The 16226-nt window shown below is 45.5% G+C and overlaps 1 protein-coding gene and 1 long non-coding RNA gene across 7 annotated transcripts in view; one reads left to right on the top strand and one right to left on the bottom strand.

The window, feature by feature from the left end:
• The window catches only part of LOC146492543 (uncharacterized), a 10142-nt gene extending 8323 nt beyond the window's left edge, over positions 1 to 1819 (bottom strand). The window contains exon 1 of the long non-coding RNA XR_014872058.1: positions 220 to 1819. This is a non-coding gene — a long non-coding RNA (uncharacterized LOC146492543). The remainder of the gene's footprint in view (positions 1 to 219) is intronic.
• Positions 1820 to 2394: 575 nt separating this feature from the next.
• LOC146492542 (zinc fingers and homeoboxes protein 2-like) overlaps positions 2395 to 16226 on the top strand; it is a 144432-nt gene continuing 130600 nt past the window's right edge. Inside the window, exons 1-2 of one of the 6 annotated variants that reach the window (XM_085149192.1) lie at positions 2413 to 2716; positions 5318 to 5398. The gene's annotated coding sequence lies outside the window, so the exon portion shown is untranslated. Of the gene's footprint in view, positions 2717 to 2814; positions 2991 to 5317; positions 5399 to 16226 lie in introns of all 6 variants that reach the window. The other 5 variants (XM_085149191.1, XM_085149189.1, XR_014872036.1 and 2 more) reach the window with 5 other exon arrangements.

Genomic DNA, 16226 nt, shown 5'->3' with positions numbered 1-16226 from the left:
AGGAGACAAACGTTTCCTGTTATTTGATGTTCCAGCCGGACGACTCTTGTCTCCAAAGCTTTTTATCTGCTGAAATTTGTGACACTGACGGTGCTTGATTACTATTTTAAAGACTATTTTGAGCCTTGACTGGTTCAGTTTTTAACTTTTGTTGCTAAGCAATGTTGACCAAAACTCTGCTTATTGGTTAGAGCTGGCACTTTTGCCTGGCAACATTACCTGATTGTGTATTCTGGAGACGCTGGCGAGAGCTTCCAGTTGCAGAAGATGGCGCAGGCTGCGGCATCGATCCTGCTCTGAAGGCCCTCTATCATTTCCAGCAGCTCGTCCTTAAATGCATCCGAACGACACAGCAGAAAAGGGGGCGGGGCCGCGAAATAAGCAGCGTACTTCACGGCACAGGGAATGTGAGGTTTGATAACAACCCGACCGGCAGGCTGCAGCTGCAGCCCTTCACCAGAGAGGACTGAACGGGGCCAGGGTTAGTTAAGAAACCGGCTGACGTGCACGTCCGGGCATATCGGGGGCGATGCATTTACTGACAATCACCTGGGCTCAGATTTCACTTCATTCAGCTAAACAAACAGACATTCCTCCCTAATTAACCATCTATATTTACTAAGACGTTGGCTGTGATAAAAATGAAATAAACTGAAATACACCTGTTGTAAGAGAAAGTCCACCTTTTGCAGGGCAGCGCATCAATCAAACTTTATTTATTCATCATGCCCACAGTATTCACAGGCACGAGCTGATACTGAGATACTAATTCATGATATTAAAACACAGATAAAAATGTGAGCTAATCATAAATGTTCTAGTTCTCTGGGTAGTGCAGGTATCCATCTGCCATAAAGCAGAGTCATGGGTTCAACTCTGCGCTGAGGCCATTTAATTAGTGTCTTTCTCCCAGTTTTCCTGAATTTTCTCCCCTATCGTGGTCTAATAAAGGCTAAAAAAGCCAAAATATATTTAAACAATGGAAGTAAAATATAATAAAATCACAGAAATTCACAAGGAATAGAGGATCTGATATATGATGGATGTTTAATATTAAGATATAGCCAGAAAAATAAAATAAAAAGAAATAAAATTGCATGAATGGGTTGAATAAAACATAGAAATTCATCTCTGCAGAGGCCTGAGAGGCTGATCATTTAAATGATCAATTCATGAGAAATGCAAAGTAAGGTGTAATAATTTTTAAATTATAAAAAAACTATAAAACTGTTAAAAATGCTAATTAACAAGAAACATGCTGTATATTAAAAGGTCGAGTAATTCAAGAAAATGATGAAAATCGAAAATTAAATAAACAAAATAAATGAACATCAAAGACATTAGAATTCAGTTTCTCCTGCAGCTGCTTTTTTATACTTGACCTTTGACCTTATGGATAAGAAAGCGTTAATAATTTGTTCTTTAAGCCTGAGAAGCAGCCACGCTCTTTCTTTCTGTTTTAAGTGAACAGACTGAGATTTGGCATTAAAATGGTTTTATCAGCACTGATAAGGAGCCAGGAATCAGAGCCGATCATAAACTTACACTCGAGATGTTTGATTGGTGACGTTGCACATATTATCACAGAGGTCAAAGGTCACTAAATCACCCAAGTCCTCATAAACCGATCGCATAACTCACCTACACGTAACCACCGGTGGGAGCAGGGCAGGGTGCGCTTCCTAAACCCGCCTGTTGGTGTCGCTGTCCGTCACGTTTTCGCACAAGCGCGAGGGTTCGTCTCCACGTTTATTGCATCTGATCAGGTACCACAAGCCCATTTATCAAAATGCACGAGCGCGATGCAGTCTGGTGATCGTGGATAAACCTTTCCTTCCACTCCCACGCACTCTCGCCCTCCTGATCCCACCGAAACTCCCTGTAAATGAGCCCAGGTTGAACAGGTGGGTGCTGATGCTCCAGCCGCACGTGAGCACGGTGCTGTGAGCGGGTCAGCTCCAGGATCAAACAGGTGTCACAGAAACACCCGAGCGCCGTGGGTTTTGTTCCCGCTCGCATCGCTTTTATTTTAGATTTTACATTTTTATTTGCATGTCGTGGGTTCATGAAAGCGAACTTTTGCAACATTTTCTCCGAGTTTAGGAGAATTCACAGAGATCAGAGCTGCACGGTGTCACAATCACGAACAGGTCACACACGAGACGCGAACGAGTCCGGCGATGGTGTGTGTGAGCGGGTGTGAGGGTAAGAGTGCAGGAAAGTGGATTAAAATGAGAATAAAGTCGGTGCAGAGGACCACAGGTGTGTGAGTGTGTGTGTGAGAGCGTGTGTGTGGATGTATAGGTGGTGCCTGCCTGCTGCCGGGGTGCTGAGGCTGAGCCGCTGCAGGAGGGGGGCACGCTCGGGGGGTGCATGGCCGCCGCGTGGTCGCGCCTCTCCGCCGTGCCAGAGTCCGGCAGCGTCGCGGTCCAACTTTTCTGTACATTTTCACGTCACATGGACACCGAACATAAATTTGGCATCCTATGCAAATATATGCTGACGTAAAAGATCATGTGGTTTTTGTCGTCGATCCCCCCTATGAGCAACGAGCAGGCTTTTTTTTCTCCTCTCTACTGTTGTCTTTAGGTTAGCTATGCTACAATCTTTACTGTACCCAGCGCTAGCTATATGCGCCCCGCACCGCTCCACTCTGGATCTCTGGGAATAATCAACTTCCAGCCTGTCGCACCGTGCAGCCACCGACTCCACACAGGTAGGACACGAGGGAAACTTCTCGTTTTTTTACTCGCGGGGATAAATTTTGACCAAAGTGACCGCAAAAGTGAAGTTATTAAAGCGGGTTGGTTGCAGGCAGACTAGCCGCCTGGCTCCCTCTCTCTGCCCAGGCTGCTGCTGCTGCTGCGGCTGCTGCTAGCGACCGTCCCCCTCCATCACAGCCTCTCGGAGTGGGAACCACGGCGCTCTCACCCCGCGGATCTCCTCGGCAGCCCGGCTGGGATGGAAATACTTAGACACCTGGCTGTCAGGTAACTTTAGTTGCGGGGTGACTGCTCTCCGGGTGTATTTGAGGATAGTTGTGAGACAAGTGAATGTCACCCGGTTCGCGTTGTTTTTTTTTTTTCTAGTAGCCAACTTTTGCCGTCCCCCCTCCACCTCCGGTGAAAGTGCACATAATAAATTTATTAGCCATTGGGGCTAGCCGTTAGCCAGTTAGCCCCTGCTAATGACGGGCGACCCGGCGGAGCTAAGAGCTTTAGCTTTAGCCGTTCCCCGCACACAGCAGCGGGAAACGTGGCTGCCCGTCTCTGGATGTTGTGCTTTCATGTCGGGAAACGCATTTGTTTTGGCTGCCTCCCTCTCCCCCTCCTCTCTCCCGTCTTCCCCTCCGAGTTACAGCGTTGCTCCGCGGACCCGAGTGGAGGATAAATCCGCTTTTTGTCGGCGCCTCGGTCTCCGCGGAGCCGATGACAGTGCGGTTAAAGAGTCGGCTCAAGTGTTGTTGTTGCCCGCTGTAGGTTAGGTTCAAACGGGGCTAGCTAGCAGACAGCCAGTCTGGCTGGTTGGGTCATCTGAGGTGAAGCCGCCGTCAGCGGGCTGCACTGAAACACGCTGCCTGTTTGCGGAGAGCCGCTTCCCGCTGCTTTACCGACACTTTCCCAGCTTTTCCGCTTTTTACTTGGCTTTCACCGAACTGTCTTTACCGTTAGATCGTCTTTTCGGGCTGTTTTCACCGCCGATGAGCGAACTGTTTGGCGGTCGCAGGTTGAAGCGAACTGCCGTTTACTTTGGTATTAAACAGTTTTCCGCTCGGTGCTTTAAACGTGTTCAAATGTGAGGCTGAAGTAGTTTAAGAGGGGCTTTTGGGCCGGGCCGGTTCCGAGGACGGGTTGCCTGTTTGGTGGACAGACGCTGACTTCGTGCCAGTTAATGGCAGACTGGTTTTCTACTGGTTTCAGGCTGCCAGAATCCACAGCGCTCGGCTTTTCCACGGGAAACGCCGTCAGTGTTTGTTCTTTTTGCACAATTGTGTTTTTAAACTGCATTTATAAGGATCCGCGTTGATATTGAGCTGCTTTTACTCCGGTTAAGCAGAAATGTGTGCGTTTTTTTTGCATAATTTTGCAAATTCGCGCTCGGTGTATTTACATCCAGCGCCGTGTGTTTGCTGTGCCGTACAGACTGGGTCACTGCTGCCGCCCGACCGTGCAGGGAAACCGGCGTTATTAGCGCCCGTTTACTCACCGGGACTGCCTGCATGCCCGTATGTGACACTGCCAGGAGGGTATCCACATGAGGGGCGTGGGGTGGCACCAGCCCCCCCTCAAATATCAGTGCCTCGCCCCCACAGGTCCTGCGGTCTAATGTAACTTAGTGCATTTACTCAGATACTTTACTTGAGTGCACATTTAATAAACTTTCAATTTATTTAACGATTTCTCCTTAAAAAAAATCTCAGAATGAGCCTTTGCAGGATTTACCGCACTTGCAATCAAGGCACAGAGTTCCCTTTTTAACCTTAGTTGACAGAAAATTGGGATGTTTGATTATTAAAAATTAATTGTAAGCTTGGGAAAATTAAACCACACATAAAAAATACTGTATTTTTTTTAAAGAAAGATGTTTGTTGGTGGGTTTTATATAAAACCAAACCAAACAGCTATATTTTGGATGCTTGTGTTGCACTTTGTGCTCTAGGCTTTGTTTTAAAGCTTTAGAGGGCTGCTGCAGATTTAAAAAATATAAATCTACTCATATTTGGTGCTATAATATTTTGAATAACACCCCTCGGCAGCATAAAGGTACAGAAAATCATATCCAGCTGCAACATTAAAGTAAAGTCTGCACACCATTATGATCTAATATTATGATGCACGTCGTTCAGTCTGTATGCAGGCACTTGGAGTATATTTTGCAGTGTAATTTAAGGCTTTTCATACTTGTTTTGCTTCTTTACACACTAGTTTTCTTCCTTTAAAATAAAAGTCTGTATCACGGCTCAGGACTGAACACGAGTGTGAAATATTTTTATTTCCTTTGTGCCCCCCCATTCTAAAAAAGTCCCGCGTACGCCCGTGGACGTGGCAGCTGTTCCTTCTTCTTGTAGTCAAACTTCTCCAAGTTCGCCCAGCTTGTGTTCACGATGTTCCCCGACCTAATTTCCTACCCCGAGCCCTGTTACATAAAATCATGAATAATTAGATGCAGCCGGCTCGCATGCCGCTTCAGACCTAACGCGGTGACGTGGTTGGAAATTAAAAAGGCATTTTGACCTGTGACCCCCTTCCCCCCGCCTATGGCCCCCCTTCAGTTGAGAAAATATCTCTAAAAAGGCGTAGTTGTGTTTGTTTTGCAGCTTTCCCTGCTGTCCTCATGTGACTCCCTGCAGTCTGAAGGACGTACAGGAGGAAGATTTCTGTCAGGCTTAGGCGAACAGGTGTGTAAACTGAATTTGGGCAGGTTTCACCCTCCACCACATCCCTGACAGTGTGACTGAAGTGTGTCTTGGCTCTTGGAAATCATTGGAGAGGCTCGTATTTGGCAGCGGCTCCTCCTCTTCCTCCTTCCTCTATACTGCCCGGTGACAGCCTTAAAATCCACCTCCTCCCCGCCGCTGCACCGTGCGCTCCCGCTGAAAGTGTGTCAGGATTTTTTTCCTTTTCTTTTTTTAATATTATCTCCCTCTCGCCTGTTCTGGTTCATAATCACATTTCCTTTTCCATTGACCGACTTTTTTTGTCTCATATTTTGCCGCTATTGTATCTGCGCCGTGTCAGGCTTTTTAATCCTATGATATGGATGCAGGGATCAGTCAGTCATGCTGCCAGTCTCCGAATCAGAGCACGCTCGCTTGCTCTCTGGCTGCTATTTATTTGTCACAAACGCCAACACACACACACGGGCGCACACACAGCACGCAGCTTTGGTGCGCTTTCCCTTCCTCACTACTACTCTCGCGTCTCTCACACACACGCGCACACACACTTTTGCTTTTCCTCTTCCTGCCCTGACACGCTGCTTTTTCTCTTTGACACACACATTTTGCCGCTTCCTGGGAAGTGCAGCTGTGATTTGCTGTTGCCACCTGACCTGTCACCCCAATCCCCCCCCACACGCACACACACACACGCAGCCATAGTGTGCTTTATTTCACCGTTTGCACTGCTCACATCATTGGTTTTTTATTGCAGAAAATTGCTGCTCCACTCGTGTGTTTTCATTATTCGTAGCGATAGAAAAGGACCCCTTTCTGTGTGTGTCTGTGTGTGTGTGTTGCCCTCAGTGGCATTCAGTCGTGACAGCTCACACACACACTATGCAGCACTCTTTGTCGCTCTGTCAAACTGCTATTTATTTCACGCACATGCACACACACACATGCAGAAAGCATGCATGACAGCTGCATCTTTGCACACACACATTCAGTCACTCCTTTTTTGCTCTTATGGCGCACACACATTTGTAGTTTGGGTGCTTTATGAAATAGTAAGAGGGTGTGTGTGTGTTTGGGAAAGAGTACGAGCATGCCAGGGTGTGCGTGAGTGAGTGAAGTGGGGGTGATTTTCTGTGAGTCACTGCGTGTGTGTGTGTTACTGTCCACTCCTGCCTCACTGCTGGAGCTCTTCACAGGGAAGCGCACACACACACGCACACACACAGCGGGTGCATTGGATGTGCGCTGCTGCTGCTGCTGCTGTTGGATCAAACCCACGTTCCACGTCGACTTGGAGGCTTTTCAGAGGTTGAAGTTTGTGCGCGCGAGCACCGGGATCCCCATTCGATCAGATTTAGCTCCAGACCAGAGATGAAGCTCCTTCTTTTCACTCTTCGCTGCTTTAATAATCTTTTATTCCCTATTTCTTGGTGCTAAAGCGGAAATCTCGCCCAAGGATTTTGTGTCTTGGTAATTTTTTTTCTCTCGTACAGAAATTAAAAGTGATATTTTTGCAGTCTTTCTCTGCCGTGCAAACATTCGTGCGCTGCAGTGAAGGCTTTCATTACTCGCCATGAAATGTATTTTTTAAAAGTTGTGTGTGTGAAAAGTCCCACTGCTGTTTGTTCCAGCTGTGGAAAGGCTTCCAGCCAAATACGGTCATTTTTCAGCTCAGACCTGCTACTTTAGTAAAACATTAATTCCTACCTTTGAACTCGCGGGTGCTCATTTTCACAACTTAAGTCCATTTTTACACCTGCTTTCCCTCAGGAAACACATCTTTTTACGTCTCCTGATCTTGTAAATCACCTGCAGACGGTGAAGCTTGTGTAGCTGTTAGAGCTAAACTGACAAAGCAGCCAGGCTGATTCATTGGTCGATAATTGCTCGGTGCAGCTTGATCATACCTGCATATTCAGCTGACATGTACCGAGGATGTAAGGAAATGTCATGCTGTGCTTGGGCTTCCAGCTTTGCCCCATAAAGCTGGAAATTCGCTGACTAAAGTCGGGTTATTTAGTGTCTGGTGGCCATTTTTTCTGGGCTGTCTGTGCTAAGACTTCCTGTTCTGTGAAACAATCACATGTTTGCAAAGCTACAAAGAAGCAAAGCTGTCCTGTATTTGTTCTGTCTTCTGCTCTAAACATGGGCCGTTTACCTGCTTCCATTCAATCCTGCTCGGTGATGACTGGTCATCTAAATACTTGCCACCAATCAGACAGAGACAATGGCTGAAGGTTTCACTGCAGTTTGGCGTTTGAGCTCTCTGAATGAACCAATGCACAGGTGAATTGAGGCCCTGAAGGCTTTCGGTACCAAAGAACTTTTGTCCCTTTTGTCCTGCAGCTCCGTATTCAGTAGAGGTGGGAATCACCATACATCCCACGATACGATATTATTGCAATTTTTAAAAATATTTTGCGATATTCAGATTCTGTACATAAAGGTAAACTTTATCAATCATCATTTTCTCTAATATCAAAGTCTCACACTCAGTCTTTCTCTCATTTCAGTTTGATTGTTGACAAACTGAACGGTTTGTATTACAGTCTAGTCCAACTTAACTGAATCAACCATCTGGTACAATTATAGCTATTCTGAACTATGCAGTTTATGAAAACTATGCAGCCCCTTCAGCAACTGAAGAATTTGAAAGTCAATTAAAACAAAATATAATTTTACATTAAATAAAAAAGTTTAAACTTAATTAAAATAAAACATGTCTTAAATTAAAATAAGTAAACTGTCACATTTGGACAGTTCAACATCAACATGCTCTGAAGTCGGAGCACAAAAACCTTTTTGTAACAAAGTATCGATTTCTGCTGTCCCTGTATCGATACATTAGTAGCAAACAAAATATCACCATGCTACACAGTATCCATTTTTTCCCCACCCCTAGTATTCAGTATTCAAAGGTTTAAACCAGGCTCGCCACTTTTGGCCTCAGAAATGCAGGATATTTTGGGAAAGAGTGGTTACTAATTTATCTGAAAGACGACGTGACCACTGGGAAGAGTTTGGCTGTTCCTCAAAGATTCCTCCCCCGCTGTATTATCCTACATTTTACCAATCCAACATCGTGTGTTGTTCTTCTGTTCTAGTGTTTAATGGTAGCTGAGAAACTGGTCAGAGGTGCATTTCCTACCAACACTAACACGTTAGATCCAGTAAAATTAGAAATATGCGGACTACTTAAAATTAATAACTGCTTTTACACAAAATCTAAACTAGCTACCTGCAGCAGCTGGGGTTCAAAGTGTGTGCTCACGTCAGTGAGCGTGCTCTCAAATAACATCTACAGTATTTCCACAGTATTTAGTCTTCAGTGTGTAACCAGGCAGGAAAACTGCATTACAGCGTGAAAGAGTCTTAAACCTGCATACTTTCAAACAGCCAGCAGGGGGCGACTCCTGTGGTTGCTAAAAAATGTTGAATTTCGTATACGCCAATGAGGAAAAAGAGCCCGCTGCTCGCTTGACTTCTTGCTTGAATTTTCCAGATGTCTTCAAGGTTTTGATCATTTTGATCTAATTAGAAAAACACTTTTAATTACGTTACGTTAAAACGAGCCAGCGTCTCAGCGTCTGCGGCAGGAACAGACTCGTTGTTGTGTTTGTATCGAGACTCTTACCCGTGCGCTGTTGTTGAGTTGGTGTGTGTTTTGTCCACATGTGATCAAACACGCGTCCGTCGGGTTCTCAGTCACATCCACTTCTCGCTGCAGTCGGTGCTTTTAGCGCCGTCTGCTCAGAGTGGCGCTTATTAGTGGCAGTTTTTTTTTCCTTTTCTTTTTTTGAAAGGCAATTGAAGAAATATTAAAAGGTGTGAGCTGAATTACTTTCACCTGCGCCGAATCCAGGAAACCTCAAGGCGGCCTTGTCACAGAAATGAAAACATCCTTTAGGCACAATGCTTTGAGTCAACTTTGTTACAGAGTTGACCTCCGGTGTATTGTCTCTGTGGAGGGCCGTGTGTAATTGGTGCTTTATTTCCATTCTGCCGACGACCTTGTTGGTCGCTCGACTACATAAAGGTTTTTTTCGGAGGAGTCGTCCATGTTGTGAAGTGGCTGAGAAGTGTCTTTTTCTGGTGCTAATGAAAGAAAACGTTGATTTGTGAGTGTTTTTCTCTGGCGGTCTTCTTACAGCAGCGCCGCTGACGTTTCTTTCACTGTTTTCACGGCGACGTCCTCATTGTTCATCCGGCCTGAAACCCCCGACCTCTGAGAGACGGCCAGCGCTCGTCAATGAGTAAACGGCCGGCATTCGTCAATGACTGAAGACTAGCGAGATGCGGTCAGTGATTCAGAGCAGTGGAAGCAGGGTTATCCTGCATGATTCAGCTCAAAGTCACTGATGATATTCAGAGGCTTTGGTTTTGGTCTTCCCCCAAAGGAAAATCATGAGGACTGTAATAAAAATACTTTAACCAGACTTTTTCGAGCGGGCTTTCATCGCCTTTCATTCATTCGTCGCTATAACCAAACGCATACTGATTGTTCTTATGTGTATAGTCCCCCCAAAGGCCCAGTTTGAGCCAGGATAACCCTGATATTACTGATTTAATATCACCCAGACCAAGTCTGATGTGTCTAATGAACTCATCGTACGAAAGGTCTTTTTTATTTTACAGGATAACTTTTAAAAAGGCCTGTCGAGCGTGCAGAGCTGCACCGGCGGCTCAGAGCTGAAGCTGCATAGAGATGTAAGCTGTCTCCGACACCTGTGTGGTGCAGACAGGGCTGAAAATATATCTATTGATTATTTATTTGCCTCTTTCATTCCTGCACCTCTGCTCCTGCCTCGGTAAAGCTGTGTGATCAGCACAGCTTCTTTTGTCTGTTTTAGCAGATTTTCTCTGAGTTCGTCAAGCTGAATTTTTGGACACTCGGTGGAACGATGAAGATTCAGCAGAGGAGGAAGACGTGCCGTTTAGATGCTGATCTGAATATGTTGATTTAAAACTGTGAAATTACACACAGGCTTTGGTGGAGGGTGCGTTATTCGAGTGCCTGTGTTGGCAAATCTAAAAACTTGCGACCAAGTCTTACCTACTGATGACTCTGTAACAGCTGGATGTTAACCCTTTAAAACCGGTCGGAGCAGCACGCTCCGTTTTGCGTAACTACTTTTAAATCCCAGTAGCTCTGCAACCACGTGAGCTAGCGCAATAATTTTTTTTGCATATGAAACCGGAGGAGTTGTACTTACATCTTCTGCCATCAGCTTGTCCTCGGTCACAGTTTCCTTCCACATATAGTTTTGCAAAAACTGCATAAAAAGCACTTGCAGCAACAAAAACATAATATTCCAGAAACACGCTTTGCTGATCTGATCAACTGTTCATAACACTTCCTACGTCCATCAGCGAGAACTTTCGCATGTCCACCATGACCTGCCCGAAACCGGAAGTGACGTCATTTTGCAGAAATGTAGTTTTTTACCATCAGGGCCTCATGAGCCTATACTGGTGTTTTTAAAAGTTATCTTTGACTTTATGACTTTCTGTGTGGTTTCTGGGATGCTTAGGACTCATATTGCACTGCTGGAAATAGTTTATTTTGATGCATATGCTGCTTTTTTGAAAATTTGCATTATAATATTTATTTTCGTTTTTCCTGCAGTATATAAAAATTGGTGTATTTCAAAAATAAAACTATGAAGACACTCAAAATAAATTTCCTGTGGTGGGAAACTATTTTGTGCAACTTTTTTGTATTTACAGTTTTGAGGGATAAGCCTCTTAAATTTCTCTAACTAGAAATATATGTTAAAAAAACAAAAACGATTTTCAATTTTTTTGTAGTTTATTGCACTTTTTTGCAATTTATGTAATTACTATGCACTTAATGCAGACATATTATTAAAATCTGGGCTATAATGGTTGTATTGATGTATAGCAACTTGAAATGCTCCCAAAAATGGCTCCACAGCATGTAAACATATAATATAAGCTCTGGTGGACTTGGTTCTATGGTAGGTCTTAAAGGGTTAAGGATTCACTGGTGTGTTGGACAATATTGGCTCGATCGTTGGTAGATTCAGACATAAGCAATAAACTGCAAATGAATCTGCAAATATCGCCCCGCAGATTAGACGACATTTATTCAAGTCAGTTTTGTGTTTTATTTATTTTTATCTATTGTGTCAGAAATGCTAAAAACCAAACCAAAACCAACTAAATTTTTATTTTAAACATCTGTTCTGTTGTAGAATGTCACGATTTGTGCATCTCTAATGAGCAGTTTCTGGAGACGATCATATTTTTGAATACTGAACAGTCGTTTAGCTGTAAAGACCGAAGCATTTATGCACCGAAAAAGAGAAACTTCCTCCTGTTTTTACCAGCGTCTGCTGCGATGCTCCTGGTGGCTCATTTAGTCGTTTGTTTTTGGGTTTTTAAACATGAGGGGAAAAACAGATGTGTTTAAAAGTCAGAGAAAACCCAGAAAACAGTGAAAAGTGAGGCCGTTCTGACGGTCGAGGGTAAAGAAGTCCTGGAGAAACGTGCTAGCAGCGACCTGCATCTTCATCGGCAGCGCAGCGACCAACTGGCTGTTCTCAGGCTCTTCCTCGTCTGATCGTTAATCAATATAAAAACACTGATTTAGTGCTGAGAAGTGCACGAACAGAGTATTAATAGCAGCGCAGCTTCCTGCGGTCTGCACGCGGCTTCACAGGCTTTTCCACACTGCCAAGAATAACTGGGGGAAACACTGAATACTTGTAATTGTTTGAAGTTTTTGGCAGGACGAGGCCAAATTCTCAGATATTGAAAACTGGCACAAAAAAGCAGATTCGCTCCAAAAATATCAGCGATGGAAAAACTGGAATGGGTCAAACCAAGAAAGCAGAGCGGGCTCGTTCTTCTGAGGTCTACTGTACATGCTAATGACGCTCGCCCAAAAATATAATAATGTATGCAGGGAGAAAATCAGACCGCAGAGACGTGACAGAACCAGAGAAGAAGGAGAAATGCAAATGACTTATTTTTCCAGATGAGAAAAGACGGCGAGCTTGTCAGCTGTGAGCTCTGTAAGTAATTAATATTAATGTGACATGAAAATAAACCAGACTTCACTCGTGTCTGGAGCAGGATGGGCGGTAAAGCTGGCGTGGGTCCGGCCCGGCGGGGAGTCACGTGACTGATAAACAGCGCCCCGTCCTCCACGTGACGACGACGATGATGAAGCGCGAGCCGATCGCTGACAAACGTGTCGCCTTGTTTCTGAGCCGGAGCTGCAGCTCTGCCTCTGGGCCAATCAGTGTAATGTCGACCTGCAGCTCGGTCCCGCCCACTGCTCCGTCGACAGCATCCCAAACGGCCCCTGAGGGAGGTCACGTGACGGAGGAAAAAAGAAATTGTTTATTTCAAAATAAAATGTTCACACGCTTTCTGTGACTGATCAGAAAGTTTCCATCGGGTCACCGCTCCGTGCAGCCCGGGCGTTAGCAGCGCCGCGACGCTGCTAACACAAACATGCACGACTTCAGTTTATTGATCAGGAAACTTTCTTTTCGTCCCGCTGCACACAGATCAATGTGCAGTGAGACTAAAGGCTTGCAGTATGGAAATATTAAAGGGCTGCAGACGGCTCTCTGCTTGTGCTCCCTCCATTAGATCCATGAATTAGCCTCCAGTGAATTCATTAGATTAAATCATCTCAGGCTTAATCTGATCATGTTTTGTCGAGTCCTGAGTCAAAACTGGTTTTCTTTCCTTAAACACAGCACGAAGTAAACGTTGTGTGAGCATTTTAGATGTAGATAAACCCGCCCGGTTACGTTTGTGCTGCAGTCACAGGAGATGCGAAACTTGTATCTGAGCAACCAGTCGATGAAAATGACGATCACTGTGCAAACAAAGTTATTTCATTATTACCGTTTTCCTCCCAGTGTGGCTGAGAGGTTTGGGGTTAAATACGCCCTGTGTCACCAGTGACTGCCCTACAGACCCGACCTTTCACCTCGTCTCTTATTTCAGGCACAGAGGGACTAAAAATAACTCTAAAGGGTTCCCCGGGTGTTCCCGTGTTAGACTGAATGTAAGATCCTGAAGTAGCCGCCACGACACACACATACTGGTTTTTAGGATCCATGTTTTGAAGCCTCAGTTTTGTGTTCGGCCTCTCCAGCGTTAGCTTTTAGGAGCCACATTAACAACAGAGCGGCGTTAGCGTTAGCCGCTAAGGCTAACACAGTGGAAACTTCCGAAATTAATTCATTCCCGAGGGTCTTCCATAATTAGCTACAGGCTAATTGCTAACTAGAACAACAATACGTCCTTCAATTGGAACAGCGAAGTGCAATTACGAAAGCCTAGGGGTTGTCACATGATTCGGAAAGCATTGTGGGCATTGTAGGCTCAGCCAATCAGAGCCAGTGGATTTCTTGCCGTTCACCGTAATTTTTCGTTAAATGGGGTCTTCGTAAGTCGGGGTTCCACTGTACAATCACAGAAATCTAAACCTGCTGATGAGCGCTGACTGACAGGCTGATAATATAACCACCCCCAAAACATCCACCTGACAGTAAACTGGCCACGCCCCTAATTAGTCAAACAGGTGAGCAGTGAGTGAGCTTTTAAACATGTGTTTTAGTGTGTTCACTCATCTGCCTATCAGAGTCCACGCTGGCAAGAACACCTGCTGCTGCTGTCGATAACAACATCTGGGCCGAACGAAAATTTGAAGCACCCATCGCGCCTTTTGAGTGAGGCGATGCTGAACGATAGGCTACAAGCTAATTGCTAACTAGAACAACAATACGTCCTTCAATTGGAACAGCGAAGCGCAATTACGAAAGCCAAGCGGTTGTCACATGATTCGGAAAGCATTGTGGGCATTGTAGGCTCAGCCAATCGGAGCCAGTGGATTTCGTTACTCGGGCATTTTGCCGTAACACGGGCAGAAATCTTGCCGTTCAGCGCCTTTGTAACAAACGGGGTATTGGTAAGTCGGGGTTCCACTGTATAATCACAGAAATCTAAACCTGCTGATGAGCGCTGACTGACAGGCTGATAATATGATCACCCCCAAAACATCCACCTGACAGTAAACTGGCCACGCCCCTAATTAGTCAAACAGGTGAGCTTTTAAACATGTGTGTTTATGGTGTTTTCACTCATCTTCCAATCAGAGTCCACGCTGGCAAGAACACCTGCTGCTGCTGTCGGTAACAACATCTGGGCTGAACGAACATCTGGAAACATCCAGTGACCTCTGGCTTTAAGTTGTTCTTGTAGCTGTACATTAACTCGTGGTGGCAACACCACGGTGAATGTTTACAGCTAAAACTGACAGAATCTGATTGGGCGCACGCTCGGCCCGGCGGGTGGAGTCGGTGTTAAAGTGGTTGCAGCTGCGGCGGAGCAAACCTGCATCAAACTCCTCATCCGGAGATCTTCTCCAAACCGCTGCAGGTCCTTCTTTCCGAGGAAGCGCATTATCTGAAATATATGCAGGGCCGAGTGTGCGCGAGTGTGTCATTTTGTCATTTTGACATAATTTACTGAACAGCCTTTTTAAAGAAGTCGCCAAATTTGTTTCTGTTTTATGCCATCAATCATCCGGTGAAAGTAGGTGTCACTTTTGTTTTCGGCTATCTCATTTTTAGAGCGAAAACACTTCAAAAACAGACGCCGTGCGTTTGTTACCGCTGCTTATATTATTTAGATTTGCTTCTTTCTTCCTTCTTAAACCTCCAAGAAGTCATTTTTATTCATGAAGGGAGAAAAGAATGCTTATTTTCTCATTAAAGCCTGCAGAGTGTGTGCGTTTCTCAATTACTCAACACATGAGTGACCAGCAGCACTGATGGGCTCATCAGACAAAAAAACGTCTTAGATTAGCTCCCCCCCCACACCCCACCCCCCAGCCCAGAGCTGTGATTTGTTGAAGCCCCCCCCCCCCTCCTCCCTGCCTCTGCATTGTTAATTTGAACCTTGTTTCAAACATTTATCCAGAAAAAGCTCGCTGAGCACAGTTTCCCCTTTTCCATCACCAGCCTCATTGATATTCATATGTTTGCTCGCGCTCGCACCTGGGGGCCGCGGGCTCGTGCCGCAGCGAGGCGCTGCCCTGCTCCGCAGAACTTCAGCAGTGCTTTTCTTTGTTTTTGAATTTCTGCGCTGCGGCGACGGTTTCCAGCGTTTCCTGATCTTCCCAGCTGCTCGGCAGTCGCGGCCAGCAACTTTCCAGGCGCGAGGCCGTTTGTGCGAGTCGGCCCGTTTTCTGCTCTTTGTCTCTGTTTCTGTTCGACAGCAAATCCTCCGCTGAGCCTCGCGCTGCTGCAACAAAGTGAAAAACTCTGCTGCCCAGACGCGTTCGCTCAAACCGAGAGCTGATGATGCTCGGACACGTACGCTTACACGCCGTTTTATCAGGTACGGACTCTGACCATGCTGGGGCGGGGTGCACCTCCTTCATCGCCCAGTTTGAGCCTGTGACTGTGCTTCATCGCTCTCCACCAGCTTTGTCACCCCCCCCGTCTTTATTTCTCTTTTAAACATTCAAAGCAGATCTAGCTGCTGCTGATTGGTGTTTAAGGCTGCATCCACACTCGCCCAGATAGATTTGAAAACGGCGTTTTCGTCTAAAAACGCTCGGCGTCCACACCAGCGTTTTCAGTCGTTTTCACAGAGTTGTGCGTCCACATTAAAACGGCCAAAAACGCTTACGCATGCGTGAGACACAAGAAGATTCGTCTGCCGCTTATTTCCGGCTCTTTAAACGTGGCGGCAGAATGTGGAGGAAAAGCGGCGAGTTTTATAAATGGACTCACAATGAGGTGGAGTTGCTGCTGCGAGTAACACAAAAGTACAAAGTTAC

This window comes from Neolamprologus multifasciatus, chromosome 22, assembly GCF_963576455.1.
Source record: "Neolamprologus multifasciatus chromosome 22, fNeoMul1.2, whole genome shotgun sequence".
In the NCBI taxonomy this organism is placed as follows: domain Eukaryota; kingdom Metazoa; phylum Chordata; class Actinopteri; order Cichliformes; family Cichlidae; genus Neolamprologus; species Neolamprologus multifasciatus.
Note: the sequence above shows the minus strand (reverse complement) of the source record. Positions and strands in the feature narration are given on the sequence as shown.